The sequence below is a fragment of the Notamacropus eugenii genome, chromosome 1 (assembly GCF_028372415.1).
Source record: "Notamacropus eugenii isolate mMacEug1 chromosome 1, mMacEug1.pri_v2, whole genome shotgun sequence".
In the NCBI taxonomy this organism is placed as follows: domain Eukaryota; kingdom Metazoa; phylum Chordata; class Mammalia; order Diprotodontia; family Macropodidae; genus Notamacropus; species Notamacropus eugenii.
Window position 1 is genome coordinate 738,395,640 of NC_092872.1, and position 16,411 is coordinate 738,412,050.

Genomic DNA, 16,411 nt, shown 5'->3' on the forward strand with positions numbered 1-16,411 from the left:
TGAATCCATAGAAAATATATATTTTTTGAAATAAAAGGAAGAAAATGGGGCCTACCACCTGCTTCTCAACTGGATTCTGTTGAATGCTACTTAATTCCACCTCTTTGGTCACCTGTGGTTTTTGAAAAAACGGTAAGGAAAGATAACTGCTCAGAAAAGGAGAAAGAAACGTCCTTAGGTCCCAACATTAATGCTTCTACGGGAAGAAAATGAATAATAAGTATTTACGCAGGTCATTAAGGCACATACAGCGCTCTCTGCTCCTTCTACTTATCATCTCCTCCCCCATGGGCCCCACGTTCTGGGTAGACTCGTCCTGTCAGCTCTTACAGAGAAGGTGGCTGAGGCTGAGGCAGGTCTGGCTTGCCCCTGGTCTTCCAGGGAAGGACTGTCAGAGGTGGCACTTTTACTGCCTTCACATTTCCTTCATTCTGCAACACTGCGCTGTCAGTCTGAAGCAGAAGACGTGAAGACGTCGGGGAGCTCCCTTTGGAAGCCAAGCCCGTCCATCCTCTGGGCAGCGTCTGAGGCCTTAGTCTTTTTCTTCAGGGTAGCATGGCACAAACACCACCAGATTCAGAGGCTCTGGGGGCCATATCAGTGACTTATTTCCTCTATGTCTTTTGGCAAGACTACTCTGGGTCTTGGTTTCTGTAAAATGGATCAGATGATTTCAAAATCTATTATTATATTTTGGGAGCAGACTTCTCTTGCTTTCATTTACAACGTCACAGTTGCATGAGCACAGTAACCCAGTAATTCCAAGAATTTCTCTTCTTAGGGAGGCCAAAGAAAAGCAATAGATGTTGGGTCTTCATCTGAGTCTTCAACCATTGGCCAGGATTTAGGCATTCACTGGGATTTTGAATTTTCTTGACTTTATGATTTTGTTGACAATGGAAAATGAAATCCTAACATGGCTCAGTACTTGCCTGGTAGAGGACTGTAAGGCACAAGGAGAGTCCAAATGCTTTGGACAAGGTTTCCTACCTCTCCCTAAGTATCCCATACACATAATTAGTTGCACCTGATGGAGAGAGTGACAATGCCTTCAAATTATGGCACAAATTAGGATAAATTACTTGTCCTCCACCCATGCATCAGATTATTGAAAACATAATGAATGCATCTATAAGGCATCCAGTGACTCCTCTGAAGGCACATTCCACACATAAACAAAGCAACCAGTGCTACAGACCTAGAGGCTAGGATTCATGCTCCTGGAATTGGTTTCCTCCTACAGTTATCTCCCCATCCCAACCAGGTGTGAGGATGATGCAAGACCACTTTGTCGTCCCCCATCATTTCATTAACAATGAATTCAATGAGGCTAAATAACAGTGGACCAGACCCTGTGCTAAATGTCGGCTAAACTTGGCGACTATTATCCGTCTGGGCCCAGCTTTGCATGGGGCAGCCCCGCCACTTACTATCTGGGGAAACCACTTTTGTCTCTGTGGGTCCCAATTTCCTTGGTCCCTTCCAAGGCTAAATCCAGAGTCCCATGAGGAAACAGAACAGCCACATAGTGTGCCCTCAAGAAGTTCATCTGGGAGGCTAATGCAAAGAACATTAATGTAAGGAAGTCATGACCAAAAACACAAGACTGGAGGACTGTGGTAGCTTATGGCAACATGAACCCAATAATTACTTTTATCATCACCATGTAATGAAAACAGCTGTCATGTATGTCGTTTACAAAGCAGTTACTTTAGAGTCTACAGAGCAATTTACATTTGTTATTTCATTTGATTAACAAAACACCTCTCTGTGGTGGAAGCGATAACTATTACTATCCCCATTTAACAGATGACGAAATTGAGGCTGCATGAGGTTACGTGATTTATACAGGGTCACACATTTGGTCAGTGGCCAGAACGCTGGTCCCTCTGCTTCCTAACTACTCTAATGCTACCACCATTTTCTAGTTGTTTTCCGGTGTTCTGAAGGATTCCCTATACTTTCTCACATCTATTATGCAAAGCGAGCAGGCAGGCAGGGCATGGCAGGCCTTTATAATCTTCAGCTGAGGCAAGAGGTTCACAGATGACATGTCTAAGGTCATCCAGTCTTCTGACCCTTGGCCCAGATTGGCCCTTCTGTCCCGATGCCCTCCCTAATCAAGGCAGGTCTCTTTGCCTAGAGCAGGAGGCCAATAACATGCACACTACTCCAAATGTTTCAAGGACTTTCTCCACGGTCTTATGATTTTTAATTATTTTGAATAAAGTTGGGCTGATGTCTGTTTTTCTGTGACAAACATTTACATTTGCCTCCCACTTGGGTCTTGTGACAAAGCAAAGCAATGAAGTAAATCTAACACTAAGCTAATCAGTGGCCTCATCTCAAAGCACAGCGACAAACTCCACCTCTCTACTTAACAAGGGGATGGAAATCAATTTTCTTTTTCTCCTACCCCACCTCATCAAAGAAGAATAAAAGAAAAACATATTTCTTGTAACACAATAGGCAAGCAAAACAAAGGTAGTTAATGACCAAATATACATAACCACACATGCACGTGTGTGTGTGTGTGTGTGTGTGTGTGTCATTCGGCCCATCTCCTTCATGGCCAGCAGCTCTGTCCTGAGTTCTCTGGCATTAGGAACAGCCACTGAGTCAGTTAGCGTCCTTTCAGAATCATGATTGTTCGTCTTTGCCCTGCTGTTGTTACAAACTGTGCTCACTTCATTCTTCCTCAGTCATGAAAGTCCTCAGAATTGTCCATTTTTATAATATCGAGGGAATAATGCCAAGTGTTCTCCTGGCTCCGCTCACTTAATTTTGCACTGGCTCCCAGAAGTCTTTCCATGACTCTTTGAAATCATCCATTTCCTCATAACACTTTGCCATCACATTCACACACCATAATTTATTCACCAGTTCCTCGAGTGACGGGAATCCCCTTAGTTTTCAGCTGTAGCTGTCTTTTGCTGCCATGAAGAAGAATTGTTCCAAATATTTTTCTACATTAAAGACTATTTCCTCTCTCTTCATTCTCTTTCGGGTATAGGCCTAGTAGTCATGCAGCTGGGTCAAAGGGGCCTCACTGTTTAGTAACTTTTTGTGTATAATTCCAAATGGATTTCCAGAATGGGGAGTACCCATTTCCAGGTCTGCCAACAGGTGGATCCAGGTGCCTGTTTCCCACAGCCTCTCCAGCATCTATTATGTTCCTTTATTGGTCATCTTTGCTAATCTGATGGTTGTGCTGCTTTCATCTGCATTTCTCTAATTAGTAGTGATTTGAAGCACTTTTTCGTACAGCTCTAGATGGCTTGGGTTTCTTCTCTTGAGAGCTGCCAGTTCATGTCTTTAGACGTATTTTTCATTTGGGACAGGCTTACAGAACAATATCCAAGGTCTTTACCTTGCCTTTCAAGTTTGTTCACAATCTGCTGCCCATCTTACCTCTCTCTACTAACCCAAAGTTTCAGACAATCCACTTTTCTTGCAGATCCTAAATCTCATCTGGCTCTCCTCATTTATGCCAGGTGGGAGTCATCTGGATCTTTGGGACTCCCTTTTTGCAGGAGGAATGAGACACAAAGACCCTGAAGAGGCAGAAGAACTCGTGCCTCAGGGCCCTGGGGATTCACTTCTCCCTAAGTACCCAGAGAACATTCATTCCTTTATCACCCTGATTCAGAAGATGTTTTTGTGCTTTTTTTTTGGGGGGGGGGGGAGGTAGGTAATGAAGGGGTGGGTATGACCATGTCAGGGTGGGGCAGATCATCCCATTAAATCCCCATATTGCTCAGGAAGACATAGTTTGAACAACCAGTTTATCTTGTGGAGCTTGCCTCCTTACCCCTGTTCATGGCTACACCCCCACCTAGTTTCCAGCTTTTCCCAACCTATTGGTCTTAGTAGCTGGGAGGAGGAAGGTTTTTGTTCAATCTGGGGAAAATTTTGAGCTGCAAAACAATGGAATGGGCTGCTTTGGGGACAGGGGGGAAAGGGAGTTTCCTGACCCTGGAGGTCTTTAAGCAGAGAATGGCTGGCTATTCAACTCAATTCAACAAATAAACATTTATTTGGTAACTCCTACCTGTAAGGGGCTATGTGATGGACAGTGAGGACAAAAACCAAAATTGCTTCTGTTCTAAAGAACCTTAAACTTTACTGGGGGCTCCTAAAATATACACATATAAGTGTAATATAAAGGTAGGCATAAATAGGGCCTTGGGAATATGGGAGGAGTGATTCCAAGAGGAGGCAGACCCAGCTCAATCTGAAAGGTGACGTGGCGGAGGGCTGAGGGGACTGCAGGTGTGGGGGACTGTCTGTGGGAAGGCCCAGAGATGGCACATCCAATTTGGGGGATGGCCAGGGGTTCAGTTTGCCTAGAATACAGAATATAAGTGTGAAACAAGGCTAGAAAAGGAGGATGGGGCCATATTGTGGAGGGCCTTCAATGTCCGACTAAGGGATTTGCTTTTTGCCCTAGAGGCAATGGGAAGCCACTGTAGGCTCTATAGAGTGAGTATGTGAAATGGTGCACTCTTGGCAATTGTGTGAGGACAGACTGGAGGGAGGAGAGACAAGAGGTTCTTCCTCCTTGTGGAGGATGCTGCTTAGGGATGGGTTAGACAAAGTGATTTCTAACATGGCAGCTCAGATCCTATAGTCTGACTTTGTGCCTGATCCTGCCCCCTAGGCCTATCACTGAATTCTGCCTCTAGAGTCTCCCTCTCGCCAGCCCCGTGCTAGAAAATGCCATTTGGGAATTCTGAGTTTTTCTGCTTGGGGTCTTTTGAGTCTGGCTACTCAGCAGACACCATGCCTGTCTTGCTGCCTCTATGTTATGGTACAGGGAAAGGGTCCAATCCTATCTAGGTATGACCTCTGGCAAGTCACTCCATTTCTTTGGCCTTGATTTTTTTTCCTTGTTTCAAAAATGAGAGGGTGAGACTGTATGACCTCTATGCCACTGGTCATAGAGTATCCCACACACGTGTCCAAGATATGTTCAGTGATGGTGATCATGATGACAGGCACTGATAAGTATGAGAGGCTGCTAAGATGGTGAAGGGACGTTAGGACCCATGAGGATCATGAGGATCCATGAGGTCATAAAGATCCATGGAAGGAAATGGGCATGTTTAGCTTGGAGAAGAGAAGATTTGGGACATGCATGATAGCAGCAGACTGTCAGGTGAAGAAGGGATGCTGGCTCCAAAGGGTGGAATCAGGACCACAGGAGGAAGTCGGGAAGAGTCTAGATGCCACAACAATTTTCCTAACACTTGCAAAAGGGGTCCCCCCCCTTGGAGGTTTCTGAACATAGCCTTGATGGCCACTTGAGATTCCTTTTTTCTACAAGTTGGACTAGATGTCTACTGAGGATCCTTCTAAGTTTCAAATGTCATGTTCTTGGATATTGTAAAGGTAAAGATTGGTGAAGACTGAGATCTGGAAAAACTAGCTTGCTTGACATGGATTCTTAGGTTGTACCCAAATTTACTGACAGTTCTCCACTCCTTCCTAGACTGGGCTGCTTCCCAGAAAAATTTGGCTACATAATCCCCACCTGTGACACTGACTGTAACCAATGCCAATTTTTTAACATGATAGGTACTGATTAACACCTTTAGGCTCCTGACAACTAGGTTAATAGGGCTGCCACCTTAGGATTTGGTGGACACCAGAGGAGAATGAGTGTAGTTTGTAACATCCCAAGTTCTGCTTACCTCCAGTTTGGACAACTGCCCTTGGGGTCCCACTGTCTTAGGGCAAACGGAAGCAAAGCTTGGCACTGTCTTTAACCCAGCTTCGAGAGCCCTCAACATTTGGTTTTCAAATGCAATACAACTTTCAATATGTTTCACTGCATGACAATCCCCGATAAACACAAGTATTTTTAGCCTTTGCAGACGTCCCATGGAAATTTCATAAGAGTACTGTCACCATTTCTTGGATTGTTTTGACATGTTCAGTTCAGGATGACTCAATCAATTAGCAATGTTATACCACAGGCAAAGTAAAGTGGATGAGGCTCCCAGAACTCTGAAACTCATTTGAAGGACAATGGAACACTCAGTCACCCTCTTGGCAAACTTTTGACCTCAATTACTTTCTCTAAACACATTCAGTGCACACAGGTAAGCAGCAGGAATGCAGGACAGTTGTCTTGTCAAAATTCAGGGAACATGGGGCAGCTTCTACTTCCTTATGTGTAACATGAGGTGACAGGGACCTTGCTTTCTAATAGCAAGTATAAATGGTGATAGCAGAGCTGTGTTTGACTGGTCCAGGATCACTTTTATACTCATCAAAGTTATAATCACATATTTTTTTCTCCTCTGAAGGCATAGTCTATTGAGACTATGGTAAGAAAAACCAAGGTGATAATTATAAAGCCTGAACAGAGCTAGAAGTCTGCAGGAGCCGGAGATTTGGGAAGGGAAGGAAAGAAGGAAGATAGAAGAGGGAAGGGCAAAGAGAAGAAAAATGGGAAGAGAGAAGGGCAGTAAAGGGAGAAGGCAGCCAACTCATTGTCCCTAAAGTACAGTAATAATAACAACACCTATTTCCATCCTGCTTTAGGTTTACAAAGTATGTTCTTCCCAATCAGTCTGCGAAGTGGATCTCTTGGGAGGGATGAGTGACGCGTGACAGGTTATGGAAGAATGCCCACAGCCAGAAAACTCAGGGAATCAACAAAACTACTGACTGTGGCACTGACCTGATGTGTCAGTGGCCAAACTAGAGACTTTTACCTAGGGGACAAGTGCAGATCCGAAAACAATGCTCATCCAGACTTCAAATCTAACAGACAATTGTTCACAAAGTTGAGGCAGAGATCTGAGGAGGACCAGGGGCTGGTCAATGCACATGGCACAGGAGACAGAGAGATAATCTGTGAGCTCAGAGGGAACCTCAGGCCATCCAGCCCAATTTCTACCAGGGCAGGCTGCCCTCCTCAAAGTTCTGGACCCAGTGGCTTTGGCTACAGGAAGCAGAACCTCTCCCGTGCCAGAACAGCTCATCTCACTTTAGGATAATTCTATATTTGTCACGGGGCCCAAGAGCAAACCCTGGAATGATGAAACACAGGTTTCCAACAGACATTTTTGGAAATCCAAGTATAAGGAAAACTGCATGCTGGTTGACAGTACTGGATTTTCTTTCTGGTTTAGAAAAGAATTTTAAAAACTGTTTTTTACATTCAGAACCTAATAAACACTAAACCCAAACTTTCCACATAGAAAGACAAGACAAAGAGTATTACATATGAAATCATAAATCAGTCAATAAGTAAGCATTTGTTAATAAGCACATACCGTACATTTTGCACTATGTTAAACCCTAGAGATAAAGAGAAAAAGCAAATCCTGTTCCTGCCTTCAAAGAGTTTCCATTCTAAAGGGGGAGACAACATCACTAAATGAGTGTGTACCGGATGTGTCTGGGCCTGGCAGCCAGTCAAAGGCTGGGCAGAGAAAGGCCTGGAGAAAGAAGCAGGTCTCTAAGAGCCAGAGTTGGTCATTTTTTGGGCAGAGCAGCACACAGACAAGGGGCAACCCAGTGACTTGTCCAAAGTACCTTGAGATAGTGGGAAGGATGGAGAAAAGATTTTTGCCTTCAAACTCCAAACAAGTTTAATTTAGCAACCATTCACTAAGCCCCCACTGAAGGGCAGGCACTGTTCTAGCTGAGACAGAAACAAAGTAATATTAGCAGCTCTCCCAAGGTGGGCACTCCATTGGGAGATGTGCCAGGGCCCCAGCAGGAAGGCAGAGCAGAGAAGATAAAGGATGTGAGACTTGAGGCCCTAGAGAGGATGTGCTCCAGGCAGAAGGATAACCATGCAAAGGCATGGAAAGGGGGGTGGTGGTGAAGGCAGAGTGTGGGGAGCAATTCAAGGCCCTGTTTAGCTGACACAGGGTATGATGTGGAACAGGTAGCATGTACTTCAGAAAGCTAGTTTGAAAACACATGATGGAAGGCCTGTATCCCCAGGGAAAAGAATCTCTCACTTTCCCTCGAGTCAATAGGTGGCCTTGAAGGCTTTAAGAAGGGGCCTGACATGGTCAGACACGTGCTTAAGAGAGATTCTGGCAGAAGGAGAGACTGGAGAGACAGGGAGTAGGAGGCTGTCACTGTAGTGTAGCTGAAAGGCAATGAGGGTCTGAATCAGGTGAGTAGAATGTAAGAAGTGGAAGCTGCCTTCGTAGGGATGGGAGGGGTGATGAGTTAGAATCTAAAGGAATCGGTGGTCCACTCATTAACGATTATAAGGTTGGATGACTTGGAGGAGGAGTGCGTTTTTAAAAGAAGCAAATTTGGAGCTGAAAGAAGATGAAGAGCTTGTTTTGGACATTTTGATTCTGAGATGCTGACTGAACAGACAGCTGCAAGAAGATATCAGTGAGGTAGCTGGCAAGAGAAGATGAGAGGTCAGAAGAGAAAATTAGGGCTCTGAATATCTGAGGGTCACCTTCAGAGAGACGATTACAAACGCAGTGGATCAGATGAGAGCACCTGGGAAGACACTGCTCCTCTCAGATCAATCTGGGGCAATCCAAGGGAAGTCCATAGTGGGTCACTGAGTCCCTGGTGCTACTGGGCTCCTTCCATTGGAGAAGTAGCCAGTACCTCAAGAAGTCCCTCCCGACTATCCACAAGCTGGTTCAAGACAAGTCTCCATAACTGGGCACAGTCAACTCTCCCAAGGCAGCAAGGTCACCCAGGACACGGTCATTACACCGTGGACACTCTGGTTTGCTTACACTCACTTTGGAACATGGTTCGACTTGCAGTACTTTGTCCAGGATTTCCAAGCTCTCTCCCCAGGAGAGCAATATACTATGCTGACCTGATGGTGCACTTTGGCCCTTCCCAGCTCCTCCAGATGTCTGCAGTCCTCCCCTAGCTGTCTTGGGCCTGCTTCAGGCTTGGGACACTTCTTTGCAGCTTGGGCTTCTGACTGTCCACTCACTAAAGCTCCCAGCTTCCTTTCTACATACCGTCACCTTACAAAGCCTTGGAAGGCCAATAGGGGATGACTGTAAATTTATCAGAGTTGGATGATCAGCACACGGATAAGATTTTAGGGGTGTGCATGTGAATATGGAATCAGCACTTTGGGTCCTTAGCAATCTGTTTTGATTCAACATACAGGGAGGTTTGGGAGGCAACTGCAAGGCCTAATAGTTGTCCTGGATTTGAACTTGGATTTCTCTCCTAGGGAACCCTGGGAAGTTGGAACAGTCGCCATCTGGCTTTTATAATGTAGGCGGAGGCTGTCTGTAGACAGAGGGATGAATTAGAAGTCTTCAGAGATCTTTTTCACCAAGGATGTCCCCCCCACCTCCATCAGTGCCTAGAGGGAACATTTGGATTGCTAGGGATAGGCCTGGCAAATGAGAATGCCACTTGAGAACACTGTTGGCCTGCTCTCCACCCTCCTAGAAAGAGGATTACTGCTTGCCTTAAGCCAAAAATGGAAATATCACAAAAAGCTAAGCTTTGTTATTATTATTTGACATGGGACTTTGGGTTATTTGTGCCTTTACTAGATTGTCAGCTCCGCAAGGGCATGGAGTAGTAGGTCTTTTCTTCTGATCTCTCTAATGCCTGACATGGTGCTCTGTGCTCTGCTGAACTGAAGGGATTGCATTTGCGTGCTCATGAACCAGCACAGACTGTCTGCTGTTCACATGGCCTTTAACTTTGGATTATAAGCAATGTATGGACAAGATGGTGCCTGTTTTGGTTAAAATTTCCATATCTGGCTAAGCAGCAAAGACAGTGTGGGCTCTGACTGCAAATTCAATTCAAAGAACACATATTCAAGTGACCTTTGAGTAGAAGGTCCTGTGCTGGGTACATTTACCTCAAAGAAACCCATTTACTTGACATTTATGCCCTTTGTCCAGAGCCTTTCCCTGATACCACAGACTCATGGACTGAATACTATGACCAAACGGCTAGCCCTGAACACTTTCTAGTTGTGTAGCCTAAGATGAGAAGCAGTTAAGGATTCCCAGAGTCAGAAGGTAGACCAGTCTCTCTCCTACCAGGTACTTATCACCAAAAGGCACGACACATGCTGCTCTTGGTCTAAGGATGGTGCTCCCTGAGCAGTCCTTCCAGGAGACAGGGTGAATTTGTCCTGGACCTACCAGATGTGTTAATGATTTAACAGCATGCATTGAAAAGAGGAGCATCAGAGGGAGACAGAATTTTTCACTGGATGAAAATAACTAGACTACATGGGAGATGAATCCAAGATCTTCTTGTTAGCTCTACTCATTGGAAGGACAAAGACAGAAATAACTATATTATACATATGATGAGATTGGGGTTACTCCTTCAATCAGTTCTGTGAATATGTGTGTTTGTTGTTTGTATCCTGTTATTTAGAGGTAGTCAGGTGGCTAAGTGGGTAGAGTGCCAGACCTTGAGTCAGGAGGACTTGAGTTCACATGTGGCCTCAGATACTTACTAGCTGGGTGATCCTGGTGTAACAGTAAGCACCCCAACATACACAAGGAGACCTGCTACCACAAGTTCTTAGATCTGCATTCATAAAAGGAAAGCGACTTTCAAGAGGTTAACAATCACGTTAGTCAAGCACAGGTATCAGAGAAAATCAAAATGCAAAGTCAACACACATGCTTCCAAAATGTCTGACTATTGTAGGGGGGTTCCTTAACGGCTTCCCAGTCTCTCGGGCCAAAGAAACATTTCCAGTCAATAAGTCCCAAAGTAAAGTAAAACCTCCCCCTCAGAGGATTTATACACTTTTTAGAGTCAGAGGACATAACCCTTCGACCCAGTGCTTCAACAGAAAAAACAAAAGGTACTTGGGACCCTCCTACAAAACAACTCCCCTAATCAAGCTTCCTTCCCACAATGGGCAGGTCCATCAATGGATAGGAAAGATCCTCCCCAATCACATTATTCAATCAGAGGCATTTTGAGTAAAACAAAAACAGCAAAAGATCCTAATTTGATTGCCATTACACCTGGGCAAGTCATGTGACCTCTGTCTGCCTTAATCCACTGGTAAAGGAGATGGCCCATCACTCCAGTATCCTTGTCAAGAAAACTCTGTTGTTCATGGGGTCACAAAGAGTGGGATGTGACTAAAAGACTTACTTCTATGTTGTCTTCCCCATTAGAAGGTGAACTCCTTGAGGGCAGGGACTGTTTTTTGCCTCTTTTTGTATTTCTAACATTTAGCCTAATGTATCACATAGCAGGCACTTCATAATCACTTGCTAACTAGTCACTGGGAGTAGAAGTAAACTTTGATTGAGGGAATTAATTCATCTATTGCTCAGCCAACCAGAAACAACACAAATAAGCTACAATTTATCAATGATTAAGAGATTCTTCACATAACACATAGTACTATGTCATCACTCTCTCCACTCAATGTGAGCGTTCAGAAGGCAATAATTAAGTGTTCAAATGATTATGAACAAAAGTGGGGGATGAAGGATGAAGCTTAGAAAGGCATCACTGGAACTTTGGATTTGGGGAATTTGCGGCTATTGTTCTATTTAATGCATTTTGTCTGTCCTTTGTGAATTCTGCCCCAAGTGACTGAGTGTACCACGTTTTACAGGTTCTGATCCTATGGCTGCTGGGAAAACCCTCTCATGTGAGTCTAAAGCCTCTCAAAAGTTCTGATGTCCATCTTCGTTGCATGCTGTTGTAAAAAGGAGATGCACCATTCCCCACACATAGAACACCCTCAAATATATTCACAACTGGAAGAAGCAAGGAAGGGAGCCCCTGCCACCAGGCAGGCAGAGGTATAGCAGAAGCCCACAGTGATAATGTGACTTAGCCAAGGTCATACAGTGAGACACAAAGAAGGGGCAAGGCAAAGGGCCAAAGCTGCTCACCTTGTCTTGTGGCCTAAAAAGGGGATGATTTGGGAACATGTGCATTTCATTCCTGGAGCTGCAGCCTAGGGTGAGTTACCTAACAGTTCTAGGCCTCAGTTATCCCTCTGGAAAAACAAAGGCCTTGAACTAGATAGCTTATGTCCCTTTCTGAATAGTCTACAACTTCACACTTGGTGGTTGCAGATTTGTTCCCAAAGTTTGTGGCATCTACATATCCTTTTAGAAACATTTGGCATCTTTAGTTTTATATTATCTTTGTTTCCCAATATATTCCTTCCTCTTCACCCACTCAGAAAGTCATGCCTTAAAACAAAGAAGAAAGGAAGGAAGAAAGAAAAGTAGTTTACTTAAAACTAACAGCAACCAGGTTAGACAGACTTCCATATCCAAAGAACGGAGGCAAGTACCTTCTTCTGTCTCTTCTTCAGGATCAAGCTTGGCCATCCTTATTATAGAGTTCATGTTGATTCTGTGTCCACTGAGGGAATTAATGGGTCGAAGGTTTTCTAGGTTCTGCTGACTTCATTTTGCATCAGGTCATTTGGGTCTCCCCATGCTTCCTTGTCTTCTTGATAAACAGGGTTTTTCACCTTGTGGTAACTTTCCATTACATTCATGTGCCATGAATCAATTAACCAATTAATGATCATCTGCTTTACAAAAAGAACAGCACAGAACAGTACAAAAGGTGCTGCTATAAATATTTTGGGATATTCTTTTGGAGATTTTTATCTTTATCGAGAAATATTTTAGGGACTTTTCTTCTTCTGTTTGCTCTCCTTGGGATAGATGCTTTAAAGTGAAATCTCTGGGTCACAGAATGTGACAAGTTTAGTCACTTTCTCAGCACACTTCAAAACTGCATTTCTGAATGGATGGCCCAGTTCAAGGCCCACAAAGAGTACATCAGTGGGCCTGTTCTTACACAGCCCCTGTAATAACTCCTACTCTGATCTTTTGGAACCTCTGGCAATTTCTTGAGTGTGAGGTGACTTTAATTGAAATACTCCCATGGTTGTTGTGCCTAGGTCTTCTGGTGTGTGTGTGTGTGTGTGTGTGCGTGTGTGTGCTTATGTACATAGGGCCCCCACGTGTCCACGAGTAGAAATATAAATATGGGTACAAAAAATAGACTTGCTAACACACCAAACTTGATTTGGCATGGTATGATGGAAATGGTACAAGATTTAGAGGCAGAAGAACTGGATTCAGATCTTAGGTTCTGCCACCTAATGCCTGTGTGATTTCAGGAATCTCATTCAAATCTTCTATGCATCAGTTTTTAATTATTAAATGGGAGAGTTGGAATAGGTGTCTTCTAAGGTGCCTTTTAGCCTGAAATCCCTGATTCCAGGCTAGCCCTCTTGGCTGGTTAAGCATCTTCCTAAATGAGTCCAATGAGCCTGTTTTTAGGGCTGTGTGAGCACAAAGGAAAACAATGTGTGCTTTAGGACATAAGCTCATTCAAGCTCTAAATTCTACCAGGTGATCTGTGTGTCTTAGCACATGTCTTAGCACATGTGGCTACCTCTACAGAACATATATTTGTCATACGTAGGAGTAACAGGGCTTGGGAATGGCCATTGGTACAGATGAAGAAACTCCCTCTCCCAAGGGAGGGTAACCCCTTCTCTGCCAGGCCTTAGAGTCTTAAGAGAGTGGCCTGGAGCCATGAGAGTTGAAGAAGACACTTGTGCAGGTTCTCAAACCAAGATCGTCCTGGCTTTGGGGCCTGCTCTTTAGTCTATTTCAAGTTTTCAGAAAGAAAACCAAGATTAAAATGGAAGCAAACATGCCCAGCCTACCCACTCCTGCTGTCTCACCCAGACCCTGATGCTTCAAGCTTTGGCTTGGCTTGTTTGTGTCCTGCAGAGGGCTCATTCTTGTTCCACTGGTTCTCTGACCACTCTAGGGATATTAGAGCCATGGCAGCTTTTCTGATGGAAGACTGTTCTGCATCACCATTACCACAGGCTGCTCCAGTGCCACTGGACACATGGAAACTCCATGGGTATTAGAAACAAAGGAAATCAGCTGATTCTGAGGAAACTTTGTTAAGACCATACTTCATGAACTGAAGAAGCGAAGTAGAGAGGTCACTAAATCAATACTGGGAACCAGTGTTTGCTATCACGTCAGTTGGAAAGGCAGACAAGGTCATTTAGCAAGGGCCTGCATGCTGCACACGCTGTCAGCTGCTTAGAAAGTGTTACCAAGTCAACATCTGGGAAGCTTGGGAGATGCTTATCACCTTCTTGGTGGGAAGACCAGTTGATCCTCCACAAGTGCCTGGCCTTTCACACCCAGTCACGCTGCTTGTCTCTGGGGCACTGGCTAGAACCAGTCCTGCTCTTGCTGAGACAAAGTGCCTTGTTTAGCCGGATTCTCTGTAGCATCTCCACTGTGGCCTTCCCACAGCAGGTCACATCCTGTCCCAAAGTCTAAGGCAGGATAGTTATTTTCAGGGTGTGAAGGGGGCAACTGGAATGCACCCCATTCTAAAGAGAAGGTTAACTCAGATCTGGGAGGAGGCACTGCCAAGAAGATGGGATCTGTGAACTTCCCTGCATCCCTTACACACCCAGTCTTAAACCAAGAGCATCCTCCTGGTGATAGGCACCATTTGGATTCCATTCTTAGACATCACATAGTACCACCTACTTCTCCACTATTCAGAGATATCACAGGGATATCTCTAACCTCCTCAAGGCAAAGTCAGACACATCCAGGATGGAAGTTTTTCTTCTCTGGTGAACAGCACCCTTTATATAGCATGCACCAGCCACACATCCTGCAGGGCTTGGTCGCTGATACCATGGAAACTCCAAGGGCTGCCTTCTCCTGACATTGCAGCTCTCACTTCCCAAAGGTCAGTGACAGTTCTTTCCAGCTGGATCCTGAAGGCTGCCATAAACTCCATTTTTTTTTTTTTTGGCTAAATGCTTTGGAAATTGTCACAACTCCTTCTATTTCCCCAACAGCCTGCCATTCTAGACTCTTTGTACAGAGAACATCATCTCAGAGCTTTTCTTCCAAGTCACCATTCGAACATAAAGAGGGCGGGGTGAAAAGCAGTCGTATTAATTATACATTAATGAAAGAGAGATGGATAAAGGAAATTTGAGCTGTACCTGTGCAAAGCAAAGTCCCAGGAATACTAAAGAGGGCTCTGGGTTTCAGGCTAGTGTTCTAGGAAGTTAGGCAGCATTAGCATAGCTGGGAGTAGACAGGGAGTAATCTGTTGTCACAATCCCACCCAAAATGTGCAAGTATTCAGAAAGCAGTCTTCAGGATAACAGAAATCCTTTCACATGTGGCCTTTGGAATACAACAATTCTGGAGAAAGACACACACACAGGCAGGACTTCAGTGGCTGCAGGGAAGGAGGTGTTATTATTGAAGAGAGGGTTGGTGAACACCTAGAAAAGGAAGCAATGATCACAATCAACATGCCTTCAAGGGCAGGTCACGTCAGTCTAACCTAGGTCCTTTTAGGGCACAGTCAGTAAACTGATAGATGAAAAGGACAGATTTTTTCATCTACATTTTAGCAAAACATTGGATGTTCTGAAAGTCCTTGACTAGTTGAACTCCAAGAGGAGCCACCTGTGGTGGTTGGCCCTGTGCTATTTAACATTTTTATCAATGAGTTGGATGAAAGCATGGATGGACTGTTAATCAAATTAGCCCAGTGTACAAAGCCAGAAGGGAGCTAGCTAACTCACTGGATGACAGAGTCAGGATCCATATGGACCATACCAATTTTTTTCTCCTTAATTCCTGCCTTTATATCAAGGGACTTCAAGATACATATTGACCCTCCCTCAAACTCAGCTCCATAACCTACTTACCTCCCATGAGCTACTCCTCCGTCCCACTTCAGCCACACATAAAGATGGTCATACTCTTGACCTTGCCACCACCTACAAATGTACCACCTCTGTGTTCAATAATTCCCCAGATCCCCTCATCTAACCATCATCTATTGGTTTTTCACCTCTCTCTGCCTTCCCTTACCCACTTCTCTTTGACTGCATGGTGACCTCCAATCCCTTGATCTGTTAATTCTCTCCTAGGCTATCTCCCCTGAGCTAGCCACTCTCTCTTCTTTCTAACGTTTGACCCCTTGGTGAACCAATTCATTTCTACACCAGAAGTGTCAAACTTGCAGCCCTGCCTTGGGGCAAAACTCTCTAGTCAGAACCAGATTAAAATGTAATTGGGAAATATTTAACAAGTAAATAAAAACACAATACAACATAATTTGTGGTTTTCTAAATCCATATGTGGCTGGCAGACACCCAGATTCTACTGGAGTTCAACACTACTACCCCATACTCTTCTCTTCTCTTGATTCTCTTTCACCTTACCTTCCCCTCTACAGTATGCTGCTAGGCTTCCGTCTTGGATAACTCCCATCAGCTGCATCATGGTCCACTACAAATTTATGTTACATAACTTCACCTGGGCCCTCACTGCTGCTAGGTAATCCCACCACACTGCCCTCACCAACTCACTCTCCCACTGTCCACAGCAGCTCTTCC

At 44.5% G+C, this 16,411-nt stretch overlaps 1 protein-coding gene across 3 annotated transcripts in view; it reads right to left on the bottom strand.

Moving 5' to 3' along the window:
* EXOC6B (exocyst complex component 6B) overlaps nucleotides 1-16,411 on the bottom strand; it is a 607,915-nt gene that overhangs the window by 62,454 nt on the left and 529,050 nt on the right. The window contains exon 21 of one of the 3 annotated variants that reach the window (XM_072612825.1): nucleotides 1-16,411. This exon is cut by the window's right edge and continues 25,448 nt beyond it. The exons of the other annotated variants lie outside the window; for them this stretch is intronic. The gene's annotated coding sequence lies outside the window, so the exon portion shown is untranslated. 3 annotated transcript variants of the gene reach the window in all.